Here is a 25,541-nt window from a genome sequence, read left to right on the forward strand (position 1 = left end):
TGTTCAGTTTATTCCTTTTCTGATAGATTTCTGGTTCCCTACAGCTCTCAGGGTTTCAAGCCCTCACCACCAGACCCCTGCTTCCAGTCACAGATGACAGTGATGTTGGAGCTAGCACTGGTAGAGAGTGGTGCAGAGAGCCTCCCCTTTCTGCTTTTACCCAGCGAGAGCTTGAGTTTCCTCATTAAAACCTCCCATGGGAGCTGTAGACAAGGCTGTGGGCAGGGAAATGTGGTAGAGTAGCTGTCCTACCCTTCAATGACAGAAGGTTCCCCCAAAGCCAGTGTCGACTGGAGGGGGCACCGGAGAGCTCAGGGCCAGGCTTGGCACTGGCAATGAATCACTGAGCGACCTTGAATGTGATCATCACCACCTACTCTGCTTCCAAGAAAAAAATAGTAACAACCTCTCTCACGGAGCAGTTTTGTACGTGCAGACACTCATAATCACCCAACGGAGTAGGTACTGTAGTCACCCCACCTGGCAGATGGGGAGCCTGAGGCACAAAGCAATGAAATCACACTTCCAAGGCAACATGACACACCGGCAAGTGGCGGAACTGGGATTTGAGCCCAGGCAGTCTGGTTCCAGAGTCCATTCTATTAACTCCCTTGCTATAGCATCTCCCCCCCCCCACCTTTTTTCCCCCTTAAAACAACGAATTTATTATCACAGAGTTCTGGAGGTTAGAAGCCCAAAATCAATATTGTCTTTCTTTTGAATCATCAATCAGGGTGCTCTCCGCCATCCATTCCAGGTTTGAGGAGGAGGAGAAGGAGGGGCATACCAGACAGCATGATTCTGAGGTTGAAATCACCAATTTCGTATTAAGATAAAACTAGAGTAAACTTATCTAATCTCATTTAAAAGGCAGCCCACATGACTTATTTTATTATTTTTTAAAAAAGGAAAAAAAAGAAAAACCCTATTCTTTGCCATTTGTGTGGGCAGATTGGCTGAGCATGATCCCAGCAGGGGCTTCCCAGTTCTTTACAGTTTGTACAACCAGCTTCAATGTCTCTGAACTCAAAGGATCTTCTGGTCAGGCAGAGAGTTGTCTCCCATTTTACTGATGAGGAACGGGGGGCCAGAGTGGGGGAAACACTTGCTAAGTGTGTACGTGTGCGCATGTGTTTGTGTGTGTGTGTGTGTGTGTGTGTGTGTTTCGGTGTGCATGTGCGGGAAGGGCCGAGAGTGCCCCTGCAGGCCTGGATCCCAGCCTGGAGAGGAGCTTGTCAGTTTCGATGCTTGGAGGGGAGGGTTCCGGCCCACTGCCCGTGTATGGAGTCACTCAGACTTAGCTAAGTACACAACAGCCAGGAGCCTTCCTTGCAGCCGCTGAAATCAGAGGGCAGCACAAAAATGTAGGTGTAGCTCCCGCCCTCCTCCCCCACTGCCCCTCTTCTCCTGCCTCCCACAGGGTGGAACTGCCTGGAAAGGCCTGGCCCAGCCAACGAGTCTGCACACGCAGCATCCAGGAACAACTGCAGGGCAGCTCTGGGGCACATGTTTCCACATGTGCCCTGCCCCACATGCATGCATATACATGCATATGTGCGTACACATGGCTTTCTAGGAGGTATATTTGGGAAAGGTGTGGGGCTCTGGGTTCTGGGCTGGCTCAGCCTTTGACTCTTTGGTGACCTCTGACTCTTCCCTCCTCTAAGTTTTGACTGTCTGTAAAATGGGCATGATGATGTCTACCTTCCAGAGCTGTTACAAGTATCCAAAAAAAGACAGCAGGACCTGAGAACCCTGGGTCTGAAGGAGCCCTGGGAAGCAATTAGCCTAATGCTTGCATTTCACAGGCTGGGATACTACGGCCCAGAAAGGAAGAAGGAATTGCCCAGATTGCAAAGCAAGTCAGACATAGATTGGCTAGAACGCAGGCCGCCTGACTCCTGGGACCCATGCAGCAAGCCCAAGGCTTGGCCATGGAAAGACCAAAGTGCTGTCCAAGGTGAGTTCTTGCTCCTGCATCTGGCCATCCATGTAGATGTGATTTGAGACCAAAATACTTTATAAATGCCACTTATTCTCACAAACTCACATGTACTCTGCTGGGGGATGTCCTTCATGCCTACAAGTTCATACTAAGCTTACCTATCTGCTGGGCTCTTGATTGACCCTATATCAATCGAGCTTTCCCTAAAAGATAAATTCCAAAATAGATGGAGAGTCGGGGGAGCCAGGTTTTAGGGCTACTGGGAGTGTTTGCCCAAGTTCCTGACCCTCCACTTGCCCATTTATAAATGGCTAGGCTTGCACTCATCTGGTGTGTTCTCCCTGCCCATGCCTTTCTCAGCCCCTGGGGGCCCACCCCAACTCCACCCAGACTTTCACTTTGCCTTCTGTACTGTAGCTATCCGTATATACTCCTGCCTGTCTGTCAGGTTGGGTATTCCTCGGGCCAGGAACCGAAACCCCAGTGCCCCTCAGGACGCAGTCTACAATTGTTGCTCAGGAAACGTGTGTCCAATGGAAGGGCTCCTAGGTGAACTTGGAGGACATGCAGGTCACAAGAGGAAGGAAGAACCTAAAGACAGTAGGTAAGGCATTGGGAGATTCAGGATCCCTTTCTCCCACTGCTTCTGCCACCCAACGTGTGTACTATTCCGGACAAAGTGACAGGACTTCCCGGGTGACTGAGACTCTCTTAATAATAATTATACCCATTTATTCAGCACATACCATGTGCCAGATGCTTCATATATATGTTAGCTCTCACCCTCGCATCAGCTCAAAACTCATTTTCAAGATTGGGACCTGAGGTTCGGAAACCTCCATTTGCTTCAAGGAGAGGAGCTAGGATTTGACCTTGAGCTTGATTCCCAAGGCCATGCTCACTCTGATAACACAGGCCTCTTCTGGAACACTAATACTCTCAGGAAACTTGGGACTAAGGGATTTCCCTTTGCAGGACTTTTTCCTTATTGTGGATACAGGGAGGATAGGACCCTCTCTCCTTATGGACTCTCCTTCATCTCCCTGACCTCAGTTTTCCCATGGGTGCAGTGAAGAAAGGGGCCAGTTCCACCCAAACTTATTGGTAATTCTGATAAACCATCCACATTCTTTACTTGGGCGTTTAGGAGTGAAGACAAGGAGGAGGTGGTCTGGGAGAGAACCCAGTTATAACTGGGGTTCTCAGTACAGGACACAGAGGATCTCAGGCTGCCTGAGGATGGTGATAATTCACCTCACTGGTCCACAGTCATGGAAACATGGAACCTAGGAAGGTTTGATACCTTGATGAGCAGTAGAATTACCTGGGGGTACTTGCTAAAATGCAGATTCCTGGATCCTGCTCCCGGAGAAACCAAGACAATAGGTTTGGGACAGAGACAGCATTGTGCATTTTTAACAAGTGCTACAGATGATTCCGAAACAGAAGTTTAGGAGCCACTGCCTCAGAGATCTGGGTTCTAGGATTCTTCTGAGTTTGAACACTAGGGACCAGGAGAGCTAATATGGGAGAGAATACTACTGTGAGTTACACCCCCTGAGTCATTTGACATAGTCACACACGATAAAATGTTTTTATATCCTACCTTGACCCAAATAAGATTTTAAATGATATAGGAAAAAATACACTTAGAATCCAAAAATTGAAAGTTAATTAGTACTTTCATATATATACCTATAAGAAATGCATGTCTGTATTAAAAGATATTTATAAGAATGTTCGTAGCAGGGGCACCTGGGTGGCACAGCGGTTAGGCATCTGCCTTCGGCTCAGGGCGTGATCCTGGCGTTCTGGGATCGAGCCCCACGTCAGGCTCCTCCGCCATGAGCCTGCTTCTTCCTCTCCCACTCCCCCTGCTTGTGTTCCCTCTCTCGCTGGCTGTCTCTATCTCTGTCGAATAAATAAATAAAATCTTAAAAAAAAAAAAAAAAAGAATGTTCGTAGCAGCATTGTTTATGATAGCTATACATTGATAACAACCTAAGTGTCTTAAAACAGTAGAATGGATAAATAAATTGCAATGTCTTTACACAATGGACAACTGTGCCTCAGTGAAAATGAAATAAACCATTGCTACACTGAAAAACATGGATGAATCTTACAGACATCATGTAGAGAGAAGGAAGCTAGACACAAAAGAATACATATAGTGTGATTTCATTTATAAGAACGTCAAAAACGTATGAATGGAAAAATGAATCATGATGATACTTCTGAGGGTGATTGGAGGGGCAACAAGAAGTCTTCTGTGGTCTGGTGATATTCTATATGTTGATCCATAGGCAGAGCCATAGGTATATGTATTTTTTTTTAAGATTTATTTATTTATTTTAGAGAGAGAGAGCGCAGGCGGCGGGTGGGGCAGAGGGAGAGGGAGAAACAGACTCCCCGCTGAGCAGGGAGCCCTACATGGGGCAGCTCCATATCACGACCTCGATATCAGGACCTGAGCCAAAACAAAGAGTCAGATGCCTAACTGCGCCGTGAGGGTGCCCCTAGGTATATGTATTTGTAAAAACTCATCAAGCTATACGCATAATTTGTAATCACTTTACTGAGTGTGTATCATACTTCAATTTAAAAAAAATGTTAAGAAAAAAATGGTAAGCAGTGGAAGTCTCTGTGAACTCCAAAACGCTGTCCTCAAGCAAACCATATTCACTGGCCAGAACGCAAAGCAGTTAGAATTCAGTTAAGGAAAGACAGCTCCACCCTGCAAACCCGTACACCTGGAAACAAAAGCACACTGGTAAATATCAGACCTCTGAGATGTTGCCAAAGCAGTGCTCAGAGGGGAATGTGTAGCTTGAGCTAGCCTCACTATTAAAAGAGAAAAATTCTAAAAATAAGGAGTGAGATCACCGAACTTTCAATCCAAGAAGGTGGAAAAGGAATGAAATAAACCCAGAGGAAGTAGAAGGATGAAATCAGAAGTGAGTGAAAAAGAAACAACCGAAGCAAACAGTATACCAGTACAGATGATCAACAAAACAGAAAGCCAGTTCTTTGAAAAACTGATAATATAAACTAACCTCAAGACCAATGAAGGGAAATCGTAAGATACAAACAACAGCAAGAACAAAAAGAAGGGTAGGAGTTGCAGGAGGAATCTGACTACAGACACAGGAATATAAAACTATCTAGGAAAATGAGGCCATGAGGAAACCCTGGGAAGAGTAAAGTAAGTGCGGGCGTGCACAGTGGGGGGCAGGGCACTTCTTGGACTTTCCTGTCTCTCTTGATTCCAAGCAATAGAAGAATCGGGCAGAAAAACAGTGCAGTCAGCGGCCTGCAGTGTGTGTCCCTGAAAGGCAGAAGTGCAGGTCCAGGATTGGGTGTGCAGGGAACCCCTGGAGATAGCCGCTCAGACCTCCTGTCCCTGCCCCAAGGTCCCCTTCTTGAACTTGTCTCCTCTTTGACCTTGAGAGGGCTGGCACTGTGAGAGGAGATACCAGGGTCCTCTCAGTTGTGGCTGTCTCACCTCTGGCTTACTCTGATGTACAGGATCCTCTCTCTTCTCTCTGGTGGCCCCAAGGCATTTCATCGTGGGGTGGTCGGGCTCAGCACAACCTCCAGCCAGGCTCACTCCGTGGGAGGTCGGAAGCTGCCCCACCCAGGGCCTCCTTTTTCTTCCAGAAAGCTGTCTGGCCAGGTACCAGGGCCAGAGGAATCCAGGGCACCGGTCCCCGGGAGATAGAACCCACCTCAGCTCCTACAGGCTCACTCTGCTCTAGAGTCCATTTACAGTTTCTGCCGTACCCTCTCTACCCACTCCTGCCTGCCTCTTCCTGCCTGGGTCCTTACCTATGTTAGTAAATGTTTAACAAAGGCTCTCCTGAAAAAGGATGTATGATATATATCTGTATATGTTTACTATATGTTCGCTGATGTAAAGGACGTGTAGCATACCATTTACAGATAATACGCAGTACTCTATTGTAAAGTCCACATGCCTTTAGCTTCAGTGCAGCTATTCCCTGTACAATCCACTGTCAGTTTTTCTAATTCTGTCGCCAACAGTAGCACTGCAAAACCAAACTATGAACGAATGCTTGGTTACTATAGGATGCAGCAAAGAAGTTGCTCATGTTGTGGAGTGAAGTTCTTTCATGAATGTTGACTGGTGTTTTCATTTAATTATGAGTAAGACAAAATAAAATAATGAAGACATAGAGTGGAACTTCACTCATTCATCAGTAAAAAGATAACTTGTCTGCCAAGCAGATCATAGTTTTCAAGTACTGGAAGAATTCCCTCATATTTTGATGCTATTCATAATACCAAGAAAACCCCCCAAACAACCTGTAAGCATGGCAGAAGTCTGGGGTCTAAATGCTTGACCCTGAACAAAACATTAAACCGAGTTCTGATTTGTAGCATTTGCCCATTTCTGTGATGTAAATACTCCCAGTGCTGGAGTTTCAAGCTGGTGACATGGTGCTATTGAACGTGGAGTTGAGAAGAGATGCGTATGATTCTATAGTGTTTCATCACACAGGTACAGTAGGCATAAACAGCCTCAAAGGCATAGATAATAGTAAGATAAAGTAAAATAATTAGGATGTGATGAATTTTGCATATTACCTTTGCTTCAAATATTATCTCCCAAATTGCAAGTTTATAGAATTTATTTTTATTAATGGCTGTGCCTAAGCACCCCCCCCCCAGCTTCAAGGTCCAAAGACCACTTCCTCTTTGATGCCTTCCCTGATTCCTTCAGACAAAGGCCATCTCTCCCTCCCATGTGCCCTGTGAGGGTGGACACCAGGTCGGACCTGCGTCTGTTCCTTGGGGCCCGTCACTGAGCAGGCTTGGTGGCTTAGAAAGCATGTGCCAAAGCTAGGTGTTGAGCCAGCCCTCTCCATCCCCAGCCCCACATGCCCTCTGGGACATGACCCTCCCCGTGCCCAGTCCTCAGCTTTTCCTTTTTGCCCCTTCTCCTCCTGCAGGCCACATGGATACTGCAGGGACAGGTTCTCAACAGCAGAGGCAGCCACTTGGCCTCAGTTTCCCTGCCTTGTAAAGTGCTAAGGAAGGAGGGGAAGGCAAGAATCAAAGCACGGTGATATTCCTTGCAGTCTCTTTTTCTTAGGGAAATATTGTTGTGGGTACTTGGGTGTGGTCTATACGTGCAACTCAGTGTCTTGTGGTTTCTCACTGACATCATAAGCAATTTTCCCTGTTCCTGTATAGATTTCCAATTTTCCACTTTTAGTGGATGCTAAATGTCATTTTATTTGATTAGAATTCACTGTATCTTTCCTTTATTATGTGACATTTATATAGTTTTTGGTTTTCTGGAACCAGTTTTGCCTTACCCTCACCAGTATCGAGTGTTTTCAGTTCAGAAAATACATACTCACTTAAACACCATAGATTTTATTATTGTTTAATGTGCTTATGTTTTAATTCCTAGTGCTATTGGACGTTTTTTGTCAACTTTTCTACTACTAGCTGTCTCTGCACTATTAAACAGAGAGCACAGGACACAATGCAACTTGATTCTTAGTGTCTTGAGTCATTACCAACACCAGGGCTTTCTGGAATGTGTAGGCTTTTGACCCCAGATTGTGATTTTGAGTGAATACAGCTGTCATTTATACTCTTTTGGACATTTCTCCTGTCAGGCTGTTAAATACTGCTTTTCTGCTAGGGTCAGTGGGCCAGCTTCTTGAGTCTTTGTTTGCTTCTACTCTGAGAAGCCAGACACAATAACGAAGCTTGTTAGGATTGCCTAGAAGAAAATACACTGGGCATTGGAGCCTGGTTGCTTCACTGGGAAGAAGGTACATGGGTTCCTGTCATTTGGTACATCTACCCAGAGGCCTTATAAGTTTATACCCTACCTCTTGGCTGGTGTCTGGGTGTCTGAGGATGTTGGATCATTGATACTGAGAAAAGGGAGAGACTGCATTTCATTTTATCAAAATCGAGCTGGTAGAACAAATGTGGATGAAATGTTTAATGTGTGCACTGAGCTTGACACTTTATGAAGCCTTCTAGGTATATTGTAGATCTTCACGGTGCCATTATGGGGTAGGAATGGCTTTACCACTTTATGAACAAGGATGCTCAGACCTGATGAGACTGTACATCTTACCCAATATTGCTCAGCTAGCGTGTGGCAGGGCTGGCCGTGGAACTGGGGCTCTGGACCGTTGCTGTCGAGCTGGATGCAAGGTCTGCGTGACTGGAGCTTCTGTGTGTCTGGCTCCTCACATGTTTGCTCATGTTCAGAATGCAGGATGTAGGGTAATTGCCTTTAAGTACAATAAAGGAGAAACAAACGGGTGAGCTCATAAGGTCTTTTGTTTGGGATGGTACCTGTTTATCTAATGACTCTCTCCGAATCACTAATAACGTCTTTGTGGCCAGGAGATGGGCCACCCTGTATCTGAGACATAGGCATCTCTCTTTGGGGTTCATAAAGTCATGTTTCAACCATCCTGGTGCCTTGTGTTGGACAAATTCAAGAAGAAAGGGGTGACTATGGGGAAGGGTCCACTAATGCCATCCTGAAGACACGCACGGGGCTCTGAGCTTTTTGAAGGCAGGGTGGTCTGTAAGATTCTATGGCACATGAAGGATTCCCAGTGGGTGACCCTCCATAGAGAAGGCATTAGTCCCAGTGTAGTGAGCAACACGGTATAGAAGAGGGTGAGCAGGGGCGCCTGGGTAGCGCAGTCGTTAAAGCATCTGCCTTCGGCTCAGGGCGTGATCCCGGCATTCCGGGATCGAGTCCCACATCGGGCTCCTCTGCTGGGAGCCTGCTTCTTCCTCTCCCACTCCCCCTGCTTGTGTTCCCTCTCTCACTGGCTGTCTCTGTCAAATAAATAAATAAAATCTTAAAAAAAAAAAAAGAAGAGGGTGAGCAGGTTTTGGCAGACCAGATGGACTTCACCCAGGCCGACCATGGCTGGAATTTTGGCTGCCATCTGTGTGACTCAGGGCAAGTCACTCAGCCTCTCTGGGCCCAGTCTCCATTTACCTAACTGTGCTGCCTCCCAAAGGCCCGTCCTGTGTGTAACTCTGTTTCTCACTTTATTTTCTTTGTTTTGAAAGTCCAGCCTTCTTTGGGCTGATGTCAGTGCTCTACCTATGCCCACTTGGATCCCCTTACCATTTTGGAGCCCGTCTTTGGCCACATTTGCATTTCTTTGTCAGAGGGCAGACCTCAGGGCTGCTGGAGTCTGCTTTGCCTGCACACCAGAGAGCTGGAAGTGCCTGGGAGATTGCGCACCCGCATTCCCTTTTTTAGTAACTGATGGGTACAAAGGTATAAATGCTCCAGCCCCCTCGCCCCTCCCCAGGATGACTCTGGGGGTGTAACTTTTAGTGGAGTTCACTTGTGGGCTAAGCCAAAGTTATCACGGAGTGACTTGTCTGATAAGGTACCTTGCTGGGCCTCCTTTCCTTTCTGATCCCATTTCCCCGCTTCCTTACTTGTTTGACTGGTAGCACTCCCTAATAAATCACGTGCACATGAATCCTCGACCCCAGGTGGCTTCTGGGGAACCCAGTTTAAGATGCAGCCTTGGAGCTGCTGCTGTCTTGGCCCTAAGACAGACCCAAGGAGCCTCACAGAGACTCCTAGAGCTCTTCTCTGACACCCATTTAAAGGGAACTGCTAAAAGTTTAAGCTGCCAATAAAGCACAAAGCAAACATTTTTTAAAAGCTCTTGAAGAGGGGCGCCTGGGTGGCACAGCGGTTAGGCGTCTGCCTTCGGCTCAGGGCGTGATCCCGGCGTTGTGGGATCGAGCCCCACATCAGGCTCCTCCGCTGGGAGCCTGCTTCTTCCTCTCCCACTCCCCCTGCTTGTGTTCCCTCTCTCGCTGGCTGTCTCTATCTCTGTCAAATAAATAAATAAAATCTTTTAAAAAAAAAAAAGCTCTTAAAGAAAACAATTTACATTTGTAGTGTTTTTTTTTTAAAGATTTTATTTTTATTTATGTGACAGAGAGACAGCCAGCGAGGGAGGGAACACAGCAGGGGAGTGGGAGAGGAAGAAGCAGGAGCCCGATGTGGGACTCGATCCCGGAATGCCGGGGATCATGCCCTAAGCCAAAGGACTGCGCTACCCAGGCGCCCCCCAATTTACATTTGTAGTGTTTTAAAGGATTTTTCATATCCATGGTTTCGTTTGAGTCTCGTTGCATGGCTGATATAGGAAGAACTTAATGATCTCCTTTTTTCAAATGAGGAAATTGAGGCCCAAATTGACAACGTGATTTGCCTAAAGTTACCCAGGCACACGTGGCAGAACCGGGCCCAGGAGACCAAGTTTTCTGAGACCTGGTTCCCTTCTGTGTGTGGCACAGAGCTTTGTTTGGATAGCGTGATTGATGACAATGAAGTGCTTTCCACGTATTTCTGTTAGTGTTTGTTAACATCTTTATTCATCCTTTTATAATGTTCTCAGAGTTGGCCCACTCCATTATTCTTAGAAAGAAAAATCCTTTTACATAATTTTTTATTATAAAAATTATCCATTCTCATCACGTAAAATTGAAAACAATTCTCATCATTTTCACAGAGTTTCTTCTATTTTTCTAGCATTTTCTTCTAGTCCTTCCTGTTTTCTTTTCTTCTCTCTCGCTCTCTTTTTTTAAAGATTTTATTTATTTATTTGACAGAGAGAGAGGCAGCAAGAGAGGGAACACAAGCAGGGGGAGTGGGAGAGGAAGAAGCAGGCTTCCTGCTGAGCAGAGAGCCCGATGCTGGGCTGGATCCCAGAACGCTGGGATCATGACCTGAGCCAAAGGCAGACGCTTAATGACTGAGCCATCCAGGCGCCCTTAGTCCTTCCTGTTTTCTGTGCATAGTTATTTCTTTGGGAGTTGAACACTTAGGATAATTATTCCTAATCAACACCTATGATTGCCAATGCACAATCATCTTTATTGATCTGTAAGTGCCACTTTCTCTTTTTTTCTAATCCCAGTGCTTTGCTTTTACAAGATGAGCTTGGTTCCTCTTGTGCTGGAGAGTCAGGCAGTGCTCAAAGAAGTGATGGGGGCATGTCAAAAAGACAGAAATCAGCTTGCAGAGGCTCCATTAGCCAAGTCTGGGATAATTTGAGCATCAAAATAATCAAGAAAATAAGCCACTAAAAAATAGGAATCTCTGAATCGGTAGTGATAATAAATAATCAGTAATAAGTGGATGAATACCTAGGGAAGAGGAAAGGGCTCTTGGTCCCAGTAAAATGCTAGCAGGTCAGTGAGAAGGGAGTTTTAGGGCTGGAAGATCATTTTGCAGCTATCGTGGTAAAGCTTGGCTTGAATAAGAATCATCATTCTGAAAGGAGCTCTTCAAGGTGAAATGAAAGGCTGCTAGTTAGTGATGTGAGGACGTATGAAAATATAAACCACACTTCAGGGTGAGTGTGCAGCTCCAAGGAGGACTCTCTGTAGTCACCATCGGACCCTCTGATTTGTTCTAAGCAAAAACTGATGGATGCCTTTCAGTTCTGCTGTGAGTGTGTTTGTTCGCTGCAGTGTCTCCAGATGCGAGAGGAGGGAACCAGAGTGTTGGTTGTGTTCAGTCGTCCTAGAGCAAGGCTGCCAAATCTCCTTTCTGCCATCCCTGCTCACTCAGATGCCACTCTTCCCATCACAGTGGCAAACTTGTTGCCTGTTGTTTTATCTGTAATGGTAGGTAAAAAGAAAGTAGACACCTCATCTTGGATCGTGGCAACATTTATTAGAAGCTTCCAAGCTGTTTTCTAGTCCCATACAATTTGGAGAGAATGAAGTCCAAGTCAGGGAGGCAAATATTTGAGAGTTACATGTGGGCTTAGGGAATGTTTACCCAATCTAGGTAAGAATCATTTGTCACTAAAAGGCTCCCCACACCCTATCCCCATGGCCATGTCACCCTGCAGAAGGTCAAGTGGCCTTATGCACGAGCCTCATTCTCTGCATTCCTCATCAAGGGGCACAGAGGGGTGGGTGAAGTCACTGCTGTCACAAGCCAGTAGTCAGGAGGGGACTAGGAGCAGAGGCCCACAGTTGCAAGGCTAATTCAGATACCCCATACCCTTTCTCCAAAGGCCAAAAAGCAGAGGACTGGGGCTTGCGTCCATTTGGGGCAGATCTTTAGAAAAAGAAACAGGTAGACTGAGGTCTAGACATCATTAAGACGAGTGGCCTCAAGTGACATTCACATAGCATATTATGGTTTATCACATATGTCTCCTCAGCCTGCTCGAGAGGAAAGAGGTCTCTCCTGAAGGCCGAGTTCCAGCCCTAGCTCAGCTCCTGACTTGTTGGGTAATTTTGGACAGGTGACTTGCCTTTTATGGATCTCAAGTTCCTCATCTGTAGAATTAGGAATGGAGTAAGCAATGCCTAAGTTGGCATCTGATTCTTTTTTTATAACCCACATGACGTCTCTGAGATGGGTATGAAAAAGAGCATTATCCCCATTTTACAGATTAAAAAAACTGAGGCTCACCAAGTGGAAGAGTCCTGGCCAAAGTTGCAGTGGACATAAGTGGCTTTGGATTCCCTAACTCCTGTGTTCTTTCTATTACATTGAAGACCCTTTTGCATAGTTGCCATTGGAATTTTTGGGACAAAAGGCATCGCGGGTGAGGGAACAGTATGGGCAGAGGCCCAGAATCCTGTCTTTGTAGCCCAGACACATGTGTCCCCCTTAATGCTCACTACTTTCTCGTTAGGGGTTTAAAAAATTGGCTTATCAATTTTTTTTTAACCTTAGTTTTCCATCAGTGCTAAAGGAAGATACCACGGCAGGCGGTCAGAAATAACCCTGAATGACAAGAATGCAGCCGTCTCTCTTAAGCATGTCGGCAAAGATGTGCCGGCTGATTCCAAGCAGAGGAAGGCTGAGCTGAGAAGCACCTTCAACAGGCCACGTGAGCAGCAGTGACAGTAGTCCACAGGATGGGAACTCCCTAGGCAGCCACATACCAGTCTCTGCTGGGAGCTTCACCCACGTCAACTCATTGAATCCTCATGGCAGTTCCTGAGGTGGGACACATCTTCATCCCCATTTCACAGAGGAGAAAACCAAGGCCCTCCAAGGCCGGGGAGCTGGCCTGGAAAGTCTCCAGGTATGTGTTGGAACTGGGAAGGAATTTGAACCAGGTCTGTCTGTCTGCAAGGATAAGGTCTGTTTTCATAACCTCATAACACATGCTACCTTCCAAATTACTTGGGGACAATTGCAAGATTCTGTAGACACGCACGCACACATGCAAAATGGCGATGTAAAGCCAGTAATAGTGGACGCCTCTGTGGAGGAAGACTGGTGGCTTGTGGGCGTGGACAGAAGGGAGATTTCCTTCTCACCATAAATCTTTTACCCTTTTAAAATTTTGAAACATATGCATGTACTATCAATTCAAAATGAATTTATATATTTATTTTAAGATTTTATTTATTTATTTGTCAGAGAGAGCAAACGCACAAACAGGGGGAGCAGCAGGCAGAGGGAAAAACAGTCTTCCTGCTCAGCAGGGATCCTGGGATCATGACCTGAGCCGAAGGCAGATGCTTAACCGACTGAGCCACCCAGGCATCCCACAAAATGAATTTAAATTTAACAAAAGGTTACCTAGTATGTTGGTTTCCTGTGGCTGCTGTAACAGATTTCCACAGTCTTGGGCTTCAAACAACAGAAATGTCTTTCCTCACAGCTCTGAAGGTCAGAAGTCTGAAATCAAGGTGGTTCAGGGCCGCACTCTTGTCCAAGGCTCTTGGGGAGAATCCATTCCTTGCCTCTTCCAGCTTCCAGTGTCTTTGGACATTCCATTACTTGTGGCACATCACTCCAATCTCTGTGGTCACAATGGCTCTTTCTTCTCTTCTTTTCTGCATGTGTGTCTTATAAGGTTATGTGTGACTCTGTGTAGGGCTACCTGGTAACCCAGGGTAAGTTCTTCTTCTCAAGATCCTTAACTTACATCTTTTGCCATGTGAAGTCATATTCAGTCTTTTGCTGTATAAGGTAATGCTCATAAGTAGCAGGGATTAGGATGTGGACATATCTTTTGGCGGCCACCATTCAAGCCATTGCTGCTAGGAATTAGCAGGTGAATCTCTACTCCTTCCCGTCTGATGTTGTCGCCCTGCCCCATGTATCCTCTGGATAAGACATTGGAGTCTAAACATGGTAGCTGTAGCTCTGAAGTTCATCGAGTGTTTCTGTGGCCTTCTTGGAGAGTTAGGTGCACAAGCTTGGAAGTCAGCCTGGGTGGGTTCTAATCTCAGCTCCTCCATTTGTCACCTGGGGGACGTTTAGGAAAACCAATATGCCATTTTGCCAGATTAATGTTACCAAAATACAATTCTGATACATGTAATGACATTACATCTCTCCCTTTAGGACCTCAATGGCTCCCCGGCCCCCACCAAATAAACTACATACCCCTTGGCCTCGTGTTTAAGGCCTCCTAACGATGCCTCTGCTCGGGCCCTATGCCCGGGGCGTGTCTATGTCAGGATGCTGTGGACTCGCCTTGCTCTTTCCTGCTTTTTGCTCCTGCTCCTCCCCTGCCTAGAATTCCTTTTCTCCTCACATCCGTGTGTCGAAACCCCTCTCATCCTTCAAGGCCTAATCAAATGCCACCTCCTCCACGACACCGTTGTCTTCATCTGAGCAGAACCTCTCCTTCCGTTACCGCCTTGGCCCACTGCATCTCCCGCACCAGAGACACGCCGGGCTTGGCTTTGTATGGTCTCAGGGCCCCTCGTGAACCGTGGCTCCTTGCAGGCAGGAAGTGTGTGTCTTAGGCACTGTGGGAGCCGGGAACGACACCTGCCAGAGGGAGAGTGTTCAGTGCTGTCTGTTGAGTTTATATAAAAACAACAGAAACCGTACTAGAAGGTCCCTCCATGGTTGTGTGTTCAAAATCCTTGGTTATACAGATGAGGAAACTGCGACCCAGTCTCAGGTGGGAAATGATAAGTTTTCAGCCTACTCTTTCAAGACAACTTGAGTGATTAGAACAAAGGATTGAAAGTTTCCGTTCGGGGCCCTATTAGCCTCTGGCTTGGGAAAATATATTTCTTTGTAATGCTGTCAAATGGCAAAGGGTGTGCCTTTCATGGCAAAGTCTACCTGTTTCAGAGAGACGAATGTGAAAGCTTGGTCCCTTTCTCACCATTCTCTGGCTGTCACCAGCACATCCCAACCCAGTCTCTCACATGGCCTCATTAGAAAGTTCTTTTAACTTCACTCTGTTGTTTTTCTAACCTGCCCTTACTCAGCGTGAAGCCTGAACTGCCCTCCAGATTCAATGTTTTGGAGCTGTTTTTTTTTTTTTAATGATTTTTTATTATATTATGTTAGTCACCATACAGTACATCCCTGGTTTCCGATATAAAGTTCGATGATTCATTAGTTGCGTATAACACCCAGTGCACCATGCAATACGTGCCCTGCTTACTACCCATCACCAGTCTGTCCCATTCCCCCACCCCCCTCCCCTCTGAGGCCCTCAATTTGTTTCTCATAGTCCATAGTCTCTCATGTTTCATTCCCCCTTCTGATTACCCCCCCTTTCTTTATCCCTTTCTTCCCCTACTGATCATCCTAGTTCTTATGTTCCATAGATGAGAGAAATCATATGATAGTTGTCTTTCTCTGCTTGACTTATTTCACTTAGCATTATCTCCTCCAGTGCCGTCCATTGAGAGCCCGACTTTCTCAGGGAAAACACAGGAGACAAGTGAAAACTGCCTCGTGCAGCAAATCCTTCTAGTTGTGTGAAACCCCAGAAGGTAAAGCAGTCTTCATCATCGTGTCTTTGTCGTCTGGCAGCACGTGAAAAGGTTGAAGCAGAAAGGCAGACCAGAACACCTGTGGCCTTTATGAAAACCAAAGAAAGCCATCTCCCGCCCTGCACGTTTTTCTTTCTCAATGCGCAGCATCTGTCAGCCTCTGATGAAAACCCAGCAATGGGGGACCCCGAACCCGGGCTCAGACGAGCTGACTGAGGAATTAGGAGGATTTTGCAATAAGCCCATTAATTCTGTCAGATTGAAATATCTTCTAATTCCACGTAGCCAAGGACAGCTGCACTCTTGTCTCACATTTTCCGCGGCATCTTATGCCTGCTTGGAAGCAGGGGTGCGGGTCTTCACAGAAAGGTGGAAGGCCAGAGATGCGGACTCCAGAAAGATGGGGCTCTGGAGCTATCGCTTGCCAGCCAGAAGGGGGCTTGGCAACATCACTTAAGGCCCCAGTCTCAACTACCTTAGATTCTGCAGTTTACCAGGAGTTCACACTCTAAGGTCATGTGCAATTGTTATTTATCACCGGGTTGGGAGAAAAGGAAAAGCAAAGCTTGATCATTGAAGGCAGGCCATTTATCTCAATTTTCTCCATTACCTGAAGGGAGAATCCACCAGTCCCTCCTGACCTTGGCCCTTTGACTTACGTTGGACCTAGGGAAGGCGTGGTCTCAGCACCTGGAGTGGGAGGAGCTTGCAGGGAGACCCAAGTGGACTTAGTGGAGAGGGGAGGGACACTGCAGGGGCCAAGATGCTACTTCTCTGAGCTCAGGGTCATCATCTAAGACAGCCCCGCATCCGTCTGCATTCTGTGAGGAGCAGCTTAATCACTGCTTCTGGATCCCAAGTACTTGAAACCACCAGCAGGTCTTGGAAGGCAGAGAGTCTCATCTTCAATCGTTCTCTTTGTTTATACTTTCTTCAAGTATAAAAACAAATGCTAATATTCTTGCTATAATGTTAAATCAATAAAGAGACAACAAAGTGGGATCTCAATGATACAAAAACTACATAGAAGAAAAGGCTTGATGAAAATGTTAATAGTGGTTGTATTTGAGAGAATAGATAATGGGCTTTTTTCAGCTTTTGTATATATTTTTTAAAAACTTAAAAGGGTTCATCAATTGCTCTTATTACAAAAAAGGATTCTATTCAGAAATATTTTAATGCCCCCAAAGGAAAGTTCGTTTTTATATTTTCATGAAAATTAGATATATAACTTCAATAAAAATTAATGATGGCATGTTACAATACCGAAAATTTTGGAAGATGTTTTATGAATATTAATAGAGATACCAAGTCTGAGTCACTCAGTAAGTGCAATACAGATGAAAGTATATTACTATAAATTTTTTACACACAAAAAATGATTGTGTGATCAAAAACTATTCCGTTCCCGAAACTAGTATACTCAATAACAAGGAATATTTGATGCAATTAAGAGCACAGTGGGGCGCCTGCGCGGCTCAGTCTGTTAAGCTGATGACTCTTGATTTCCGCTCAGGTCATGATCTCCGGGTCATGAGATCAAGCCTTGCATGGGCTCTGACCTGGACATGGAGCCTGCTTGAGACTCTCCCTCTCCCTCAGCCCCTCCCCCTTCTGTGTGTGTGCTCTCTCTCTAAAAAAAAACCCAAAAAACCAAAAAACCAAAAACCCTGAATACAAAACCCAGCACACACAAATTTGGGCAGCCTCTTTTTCTTTTTCTTTCTTTTTTTTTTTCATGACAGCCTTTTTTTTTTGGTAACTTTGTTGTAATAGAATGAACCTACATCTATGTAGGCTCCAAAACATTGTCAGCCTCGTTCAAGGTTGTAAATTGGACTTAGTGGAGGAATGTATTAATGTTTTAAAATATTGTGATTGTTACAAGTACATGCATGTAATAAAAATGTGTGTTCTATAGCAGCACTATGCAAAGTTAAGCTCCGCGGAACCGTTGTTGGCAAGAGGTTTTGGAGGTTTCCTGAGTAAAGGGTCCAGGGGCTGGAGATGCTGCATGAACCTAGGTTAAAGTGTTCTGTAGGCCTCATCCTTGCGTGACTTCCTGGAACCTCAAGTAGACTAATTTTCACTGTGACTCTCACGAGCGGTGGGCAGTAAGTGGCCTTTGCCCAGGAATGTTTTTTTATCCCCGAGAAAGGACTCTGCACATTGGGATGCGCAGTGTCGTAGGCATGCAAGGACCTCATCTTCTCGGTTATTCTTGAGCCCACGAAGGAGTTTGTCAACCTCTCTTGCCACAAGAGGGGTGTTTTATGAATTCGAAGCATAGGCGCGGATCACATGAAACCACTTAAGGAGCCACAGCATTCGACACAGAAGCCCAGTTTCCACCATCACACAGTCTCATTTGGAGTCATTCACTTGCGGAAGCTCGGTTCTGATGAGACAGCAGAAGACCAGAAGGGACTTGTGAGCTTCATCCCAGGTTCCGTGCTTTGACCTCCTTTATAAAGTGGCTTAGAAATGATATGCAACCCTGCAACTCACCCCCTTCCACCCCCGACATACAGCTGCACGCCCTTGGCTGGCATGCGAAGCGTGCTTAGAAAGGGGAAGAAAAACCCAAACCACAAAACCCCACATTCCTTTTGAGGGCTGTATGTGTACACACCCTAGACCTTTGACCCTCTTTCCTTGCTGAACAGGGGTTTTCGAGGCTTGGAGTCTGGAGTCCTGGATGGTAAGATGCAGCTCTACCCCGTCCTAGTCTAATGGTTTCGGCATTTACCCTCTTGGGGGCTCTGTTTGTTCATCTGTCAAATGGAGCCAATGAGCCCTGGGTCCTATCTAACCTTCCAGGATTGTGATAAGGATAAAATAGAATAAAAATGCTACAAAAAGTTGGAAATGTGAGGCTTGGTTACACCATTATAAACAGAAACAGTCCACTTTCTGTTTCTGAGGTGGTGGGGAGAGTGAGAAAAATAGGAAAGGCTGGAAGACCTAGTGAATGCTCCCCAAGGACTCCTAGACTCCGCCCAGGCTCCGCAGCCCCCTTTCCCACTTACCTCATCAGTTACCAAATACAGGGCTTCTGTGCGCTCTAAATTTAGACAGTGCAGGTGGGAGAAGACAAGACACATGAGGTAAAGTGTCTTTAGACCACCATCTACAGCCTCTGTTCCAATTCTGATAAAATGTTCGCACCACTGAAAAATGCACTCAAATGAACACTTTCTTTAAAAATAATGTGTAAAAACATAAAGGCTGGAAGTATCTGAAACAGCCATAAAAGCTTCTGAAGAAACAAAAAGATTCCAGTAACAACACAACACACCTCTGAAGACTGACAGCTGAGGCCAGAATCTGGGAAAACTTGCCATTAATTATAAGGTGGATGGAACTGAATGAAGTCTACCAAAGTGGCAGAAAGAGTAGGAAGACCTGGCATTGCGTCATGTAGATTCCAAGTGGTTGTTTAGATTTTTCAATACAAAACAACAACAAGAACAAGAACAAAGAGGTATTAATAGGAAAAAAATACACATATTTTATATAGACTATTTCTATCATCTTGGAGTGGTTAAAGCCTTTCTAGAAATGACTCAAAGACATATACCATAAAGAAAAACACTGCTTTATTTGACTCCGGATAATTTAAAATTTTTATGCACGAGAAAGCCATAAACACCTCATCCGTTGCTGGTGGGATTTTAAAAATATGCAGCCACTTTGGAAAACAGTCTGGCAGTTCCTCAAATGTTAAATATAGTTACTGCATGACCCAGAAATTCCACTCCTAGGTATAGACCCAAGAGAAATGAAAACAGACATGTACACAAAAACTTGTACATGAATGTTCATAGCAGCATTATTCATAATGGCCCCAAAGTAGGAACAACCCACATGTCAATCAAGTGATAAGTGCATAAACAAAATCTGGTGTACCCATACAATGGGATATTTCTCAGCCAGGAAAAGCAATAAAGTACTGACACAGGCTACAACATAGATTATTCCTGAGAACATTATGCCAAGCGAAAGAAGCCAGTCACAAAGGATCACATGTTGTGTGTGTATTTTGTGTATGTTCTTGTATTTATATGAAATGTCCAGAATAGGCAACTCCTGTTATTCTTTCCAGAATAGAAACAGAAATGGATTAGAGGTACCAGGAGGTACAGGGTCTGGGGATAACTCCGGGCAATGACTACCAACGAGTTCAAGGTTTCTTTCTGGGTGCTGAAAATATTCTGGAATTAGAGGATGATGATGGTTTCATAACTGTGAATGTACTAAAAACCATTAAATTGTATACATTAAAAGGGTGAATTTTATGGCATATGAATTTTTTCTCAGTAAACCTATTATTTAAAAAGTATAAACGGCTACTATAAAAAACAAAATAGCAAAGCTAATGACAATTGTAACATTTCACTAGATGGTTAATATCTGTAATACACAAGGAATTCTTACATAAAAATTTGAAAATAAATAAGCCATTTAAAAAATTGGTAAAGGCCAAGATACCCATTTCATAGGAGAGGAAGCACCAAAGGCCAATAAGCATTTTTATGTTTATGCTTATTTTGAGAATTTGAAGTTCCTGTGGTTACTAGACCTGCTGCTAGAGGTTATCCGCTAGTGTATTAATAATGAAGCACACATTTTATGTCATATTCTGAGAAGAGGTCCTCAAGCTTTATCAGAGCACCAGTGTGTGTATGCCACAAAAAGGGTAAAGAATCCCTGAATTACAGGAAACAGGTAAAATCAAGTATGGCGTATCCATATAAGGAAATGCTATGTAGCCATTATCATCGATCCTGCAGGTGAGAATGTACAGCAGTTGGAACTCTCAAACACTGCAGCCAGGAGTGTAAGTTGGGGCAACCATTTTGGAGACTATTTGGTATTTTCTACTAATGCTGGACATTTGCATACCCTATGACCTAGCATTTGCACTCCTAAGCACATATGCAACAGAAATATATACATATGTTCAGCAAAAGACATCTAAAGAATTTATAGCAGCTGTAATAGCCAAAACCTGGAAACAACCCATATGTCTATCAACAATAGAATGGATAAATAAATTGTGATACATTTATACAAAGGAATACTCTATGGTAGTAAGTGTGAATGAACTGTTGCCAAATGCAACAATGTGAATGAATCTCATTCCTCTACCGTTGAGTGAAAGAATATAGACATAAGAATAAATACCATATAATTCCATCATATGAAGTTCAAAAACCAGGCAAAAACTCTTTAGAAATTAGAAGGGAGGATAGTGGTTTCTTTTGGGGGAAAGGAGACAGTACCTAGGAGAAGATCCGAAAGGTTTTGGGGGTGCTGGGTAATGAACTATTATTTTATATTGGTGCTACATAGAAAAGTGGATTCCATTTGTGAAAACACCTTGAGCCTTACATAATTTTTGCACATTTCTGGTTTTTTCTTATACTTCAATCAAATGTCTGCTTCAAAATGACAGAAGAATTTTAAGGACATGGGAAGATGTTCATATTATCATACTATATTGAAAATACAGGCTGATATAGGTGCAAACTGTATAAATGCAACCTTTCTTTTTCTTAAGGATCATCACACATACACGCTTGTAAATACATAACATTTTTACGAGAATATACAAGTAAATGATGGGAGTAATTGCTTCTAGAGAGGGAGGCTGGGAGAGAGATTTATTTTTTACACCATGTTCTTTCGTACCTTTTGTACAAAAGGTTTTAACTATGTGCCTGCATTGCCAATTCAATGCAAAAGAAAGCACAAAAACAAGAAAGCAGATTACAAACTGTATCATCTCATTTTTGTGAAAATAAATGTCTGGCACTATCACTATCAAAATGATAAATGTGGTTACCTCTGGGTAATGGGATTATGGATGATTTTTCTTTTTGCAAAAACATCTGTATTTTCTCAGTCTTCTAGTGTGAACACATATTTCTTTTGAGAACGAGAAAAGTAATAGTTATCCCTTGCAATTCTGTTTTAATCAATGTTATTGAAGTGTTATTTTTGTACAGTACAGTGCGCTGATTATAAGAGTACGGTTCAATGAATTTTACAGAGGCATGTGCACCCATGTCCTTACCACTTAAGACTAGAACGTTTCCACACCCAGAAAGTCCCTTCATGTTTCTTGGTAATCAACCTTTACCTCTCCTAAGTGGTATCACTTAGGTATCACTGATCCCATGGATCAGATTTCTAGCACCAGAGACAGTTGTGTCTGCTCTAGAAATTTCTAGAAATGGGATTATACTGTAGGTACTCTTCTGTCTGGCTTCTTTTGCCCTATTTACTGCTTTTGAGATTGATTTCTGTTTTGTGTGTATCAGTAATCCGTTATAATTTATTTATTTTATTATTTTATTTTATATTTTAGCGAAGAGTAACGTCTTCAGTGCTTGCTCCTTCCTGATCTGTGGCGTGGGAAACCATCCACGGGGAAAATAGCCCTCCACAGCCTCTCCAAGCTTGTCTGCCGCAGGCCTTCCTATGCTGGGAGGGGAGACAGCCGCCCGCCCCTCCCCCGCCCCAGTCCTGGTCTGCAGCCCATCCCCCCGCGGCAGCGCCAGACTCAGGTGAGAGCCACCCTGCTCCTTGCCATTGTTCCGCAAGTGACAGCCTCCAGGGCAAATGGAAAACCGTCAACCTGAGGGCTGTCAACTGCAGACAAGAATTCTTTTCTTTGTCAGGCTGGGTGGTCTCCGTGGCTTCGGCAGCGGCCTGCACAAAAGATGATAAGCGCCGTGTGCGCGCCCGCAGAAAAACATCGCCACCACCCGACAGCTCTGACCGCGCTCCTTTGTGAGGCCAGGATTAGCCCTTGACGGCGTGGAAATCTTCAAACCCAGCCCCCGCGAGGGCATCCGAGGGTCGTTTCGTCCAGTGTGCCCATGCCCACCCCCTCACCAGCATGTTTCCTGGGCTGTTTGCCCCACAATCTTAGTCATAGACAGCTAGAAGGGCCCTCAGAGATCACGTGGCCCGACCTAATTCCGCTGCAAAAGTGGGTCCAGACACAGGTCACACAGCAGAAGGACTGAGGCAAGGACAAGTATCCAGAGTTTTTCTCTGTGGGGAGCTCTTTCCACTACTCTAAGCTGCTTTTGTTAATAAGTGGCCCCTCAAATAGTACAGTGTAAAATGTAAATTGTAATTTTCCATTAAAAAAGGAGACCGCGCGCGCAAATCCCTCCACCCCGCACCCCGCTTTGTAGAAAGGCTTTCTGGCGCTCGCGGCCCGGGCAAGAGACGGATTTCATTTATGAATAGTTTGGTGCCCCCTACTGGTTATGGCTGCAACGCAGCGACCTCTTCCCAGGCGCCCTCCACAGGCACCATTATTTCTAATTTCAAATCTAAAGAGCAGGACTGTAGACTAGGCAGTTTTACCCATTTTATAGATGAGGAAACTGAGCCCCACAGAGATTAAACAAGCTGCCCAAAGTGGCTGAGCCTGCATTCAAACCTATTCCTGTGGAACTCCAACTTCCTTCCACTCGATGTCAATACCACTTACCAGCATCCTGACACTGTGTAGCACTTTCCCTTAACAAAGGATTTTTTCAAAAGATTTTATTTATTTGAGAGAGAGAAAAAAAGTAAGATTGAGAAAGAGAGCGTGAGCAGAGGGAGGGGCAGAGGGAGAGGTGGACGCAAACTTCCTGCTGAGCAGGGAGCCTGCCAGGGGCTCCATCCCAGGACCCTGATGTCATGACCTGAGCCGAAGGCAGCCGCTTAACTGACTCAGCCACCCAGGCGCCCCAACAAACGATTTATAAATACTTCAAAATAGGCCATGAAGTGGGAGCTAACGCCCCTGTTTAGCACATGGGGAGGCCTAGGCTGGGACAGCAGTGACTTGCCCAGGGCCACAGGTCCAGTAAACCCCTGCGCCTGCCTGCTGCACGCAAGGTCCAGGAGGGGACTTAATTCCTGGGCAGCCTTCATCCAGGAGGAATAGGGAGGCTGCAGTGTTCCCACGCAGGCCCTGTGTGGGAAGGGGACGCCAAGGGACTCAGAGATAAAATACATTTTCTACTCGTGGGGAACTCACATCACCATCCACTGGATTCAACAGATGCTGCGCAACTGAGTCCATGGTTTTGTGTGTGTGTGTGTGTGTGTGTGTGTGTAAATGAGTGAATGCACGAATGCGTGAATGGAGTGGCCTAGAGACTAGAGGCTGTGAAGGCCAGAAGTGTCTGGGCCATTGTGCTATAAAATGATAGATTGCCATTTAATTGGAAGAGTGTATTTCTGGCAGTCAGAGCAGTTCACAGGGAGACGGCCGCCTCCGTGGGTGTGAGTGCCCGTCGCGGGGAAACAGGCAGAGTTAAGCACACCGAAGCCGAGATGTTGTAGAGGGATATTAAGCTTGCATGGTATTTTCTGAACATCAGCATCAACATTTAGAAATGGGAAGATTTCACATGAAACCCCAGAATTTTCGCTCTTCTTAAACAAGGTGGTAGGCTTAGCCTCATCAGGCCTGTGGCAGCACTGCCCTCAGCTCCCGACTGTCACCACAGCAGTGAGGCTGATCAGCGATGCCACTTCTCATTGCATGTGTGCTGCCATTTTTCTTATTGTAAAAATAAAACAAAACAAAAACCCAACATTTTTCTTATCAAGTTTTCACCAGGAAAGCAAAAATAAGAGACCAAGTCATTTGTTTTAGGAAACGTAGGGCACAGCATATTTATCTGTGGAAGTGAGGACATTTTTATACGCTTAAAAGGCAGGGGCTCAACTTGCTTCATTTGTTTTCATTACCAGCCTGGACCCCATGACAGCTCGAACTAGATACACTAGGAAGTCTTTGGTATCTTCTTATGTGTGGACTTCGGGTCAGACTCTCCCTCTGCGGCGACTTCTGTCTTCAACTCCTCAGAGAGGCAGGGCCACTGGAGCAGGACGTGAGTGTAGTCCTGGGTCTGGGGGCCTGAGGTAAGAAGAAATCCTGCCCAGTGCGACCACTGTGACTCACCAGTTAAGTGAGAGCATAAAGGCCTAGCAGACCACATGTATGCCCTCTGCCCAGCGAAGCCCTTCGAGATGTGACGCCTTGATCACAAATCTTCTGAATTGGCCTCCCTCCCAGCACTTTTCTTCTTATGAGAGGGTTTCTTAGCCCTCCCCATCCTGGCCACGTGGATGGCTCCCTGATCCCATGGGGGGGGGGGTTGCTCAGAAGTGGGCACACGCTCCAGATGTGGTCTGAGCGCTGAAAACAGCAGGACAAACATCTCCCACAGTTCAGCTGTGCTACTTTTCTTCTTGTCACTTCTACTCACATTCTCTCTTTTTATCAGTCATGTCACATGTTGGCTCACAGAGTTTGTGGGGCACCAAGACCTTCAGACTGTTTTGCGTGAATGCTTCTCAAGAGAGTTCTACCTGAACTGAAAATCACAGACACTAAATGTTGGACGTATTCCCGGAGGTCAGCGAAGGCCACCTCCCACATATGCAGAAGGAGACCACTTCTTCAAACACCCTGACAGAATGTTTGAACTGAAATGAGGAGGTTCACACTTACTGCACTTGATTTTATATTTGTCCCATAGCTCCATTCTTCCAAGAATGGATCTTGATTTTGTAAAAAATCATAACTACTCAACGAGTATACTCATTGATCCCAGGTTGTAGTTGAGACAACTGAGGCCCAGAGATGTTGAGTAACTTGTTCAGAGTCATAAGCTAATAAGTGGCAGAGTTGAGCTTAACTAGGCACAAACAGTTGTTGAGCAGAGGAGTGGCATGGTCTAGGCTGTACTTTGGGAAGACAGAGCTGTAGGCCAAGTGGAAGATGGATTAGAAGGGGTCAGCC

The 25,541-nt window shown here is 45.2% G+C and overlaps 1 long non-coding RNA gene across 1 annotated transcript; it reads left to right on the plus strand.

Moving 5' to 3' along the window:
- The first annotated feature begins 1,584 nt into the window (after nucleotides 1–1,584).
- Nucleotides 1,585–25,328, plus strand: LOC148108579 (uncharacterized). Its single transcript, XR_015727391.1, has 3 exons — nucleotides 1,585–1,960; nucleotides 12,690–13,044; nucleotides 22,089–25,328. It is a non-coding gene; the product is annotated as an uncharacterized LOC148108579 (long non-coding RNA).
- The last annotated feature ends 213 nt before the right edge of the window (nucleotides 25,329–25,541 follow it).

The sequence above is a fragment of the Ursus americanus genome, chromosome 18 (genome assembly GCF_024610735.1).
Source record: "Ursus americanus isolate L20-20 chromosome 18, mUrsAme1.1.p, whole genome shotgun sequence".
NCBI classification, from domain to species: domain Eukaryota; kingdom Metazoa; phylum Chordata; class Mammalia; order Carnivora; family Ursidae; genus Ursus; species Ursus americanus.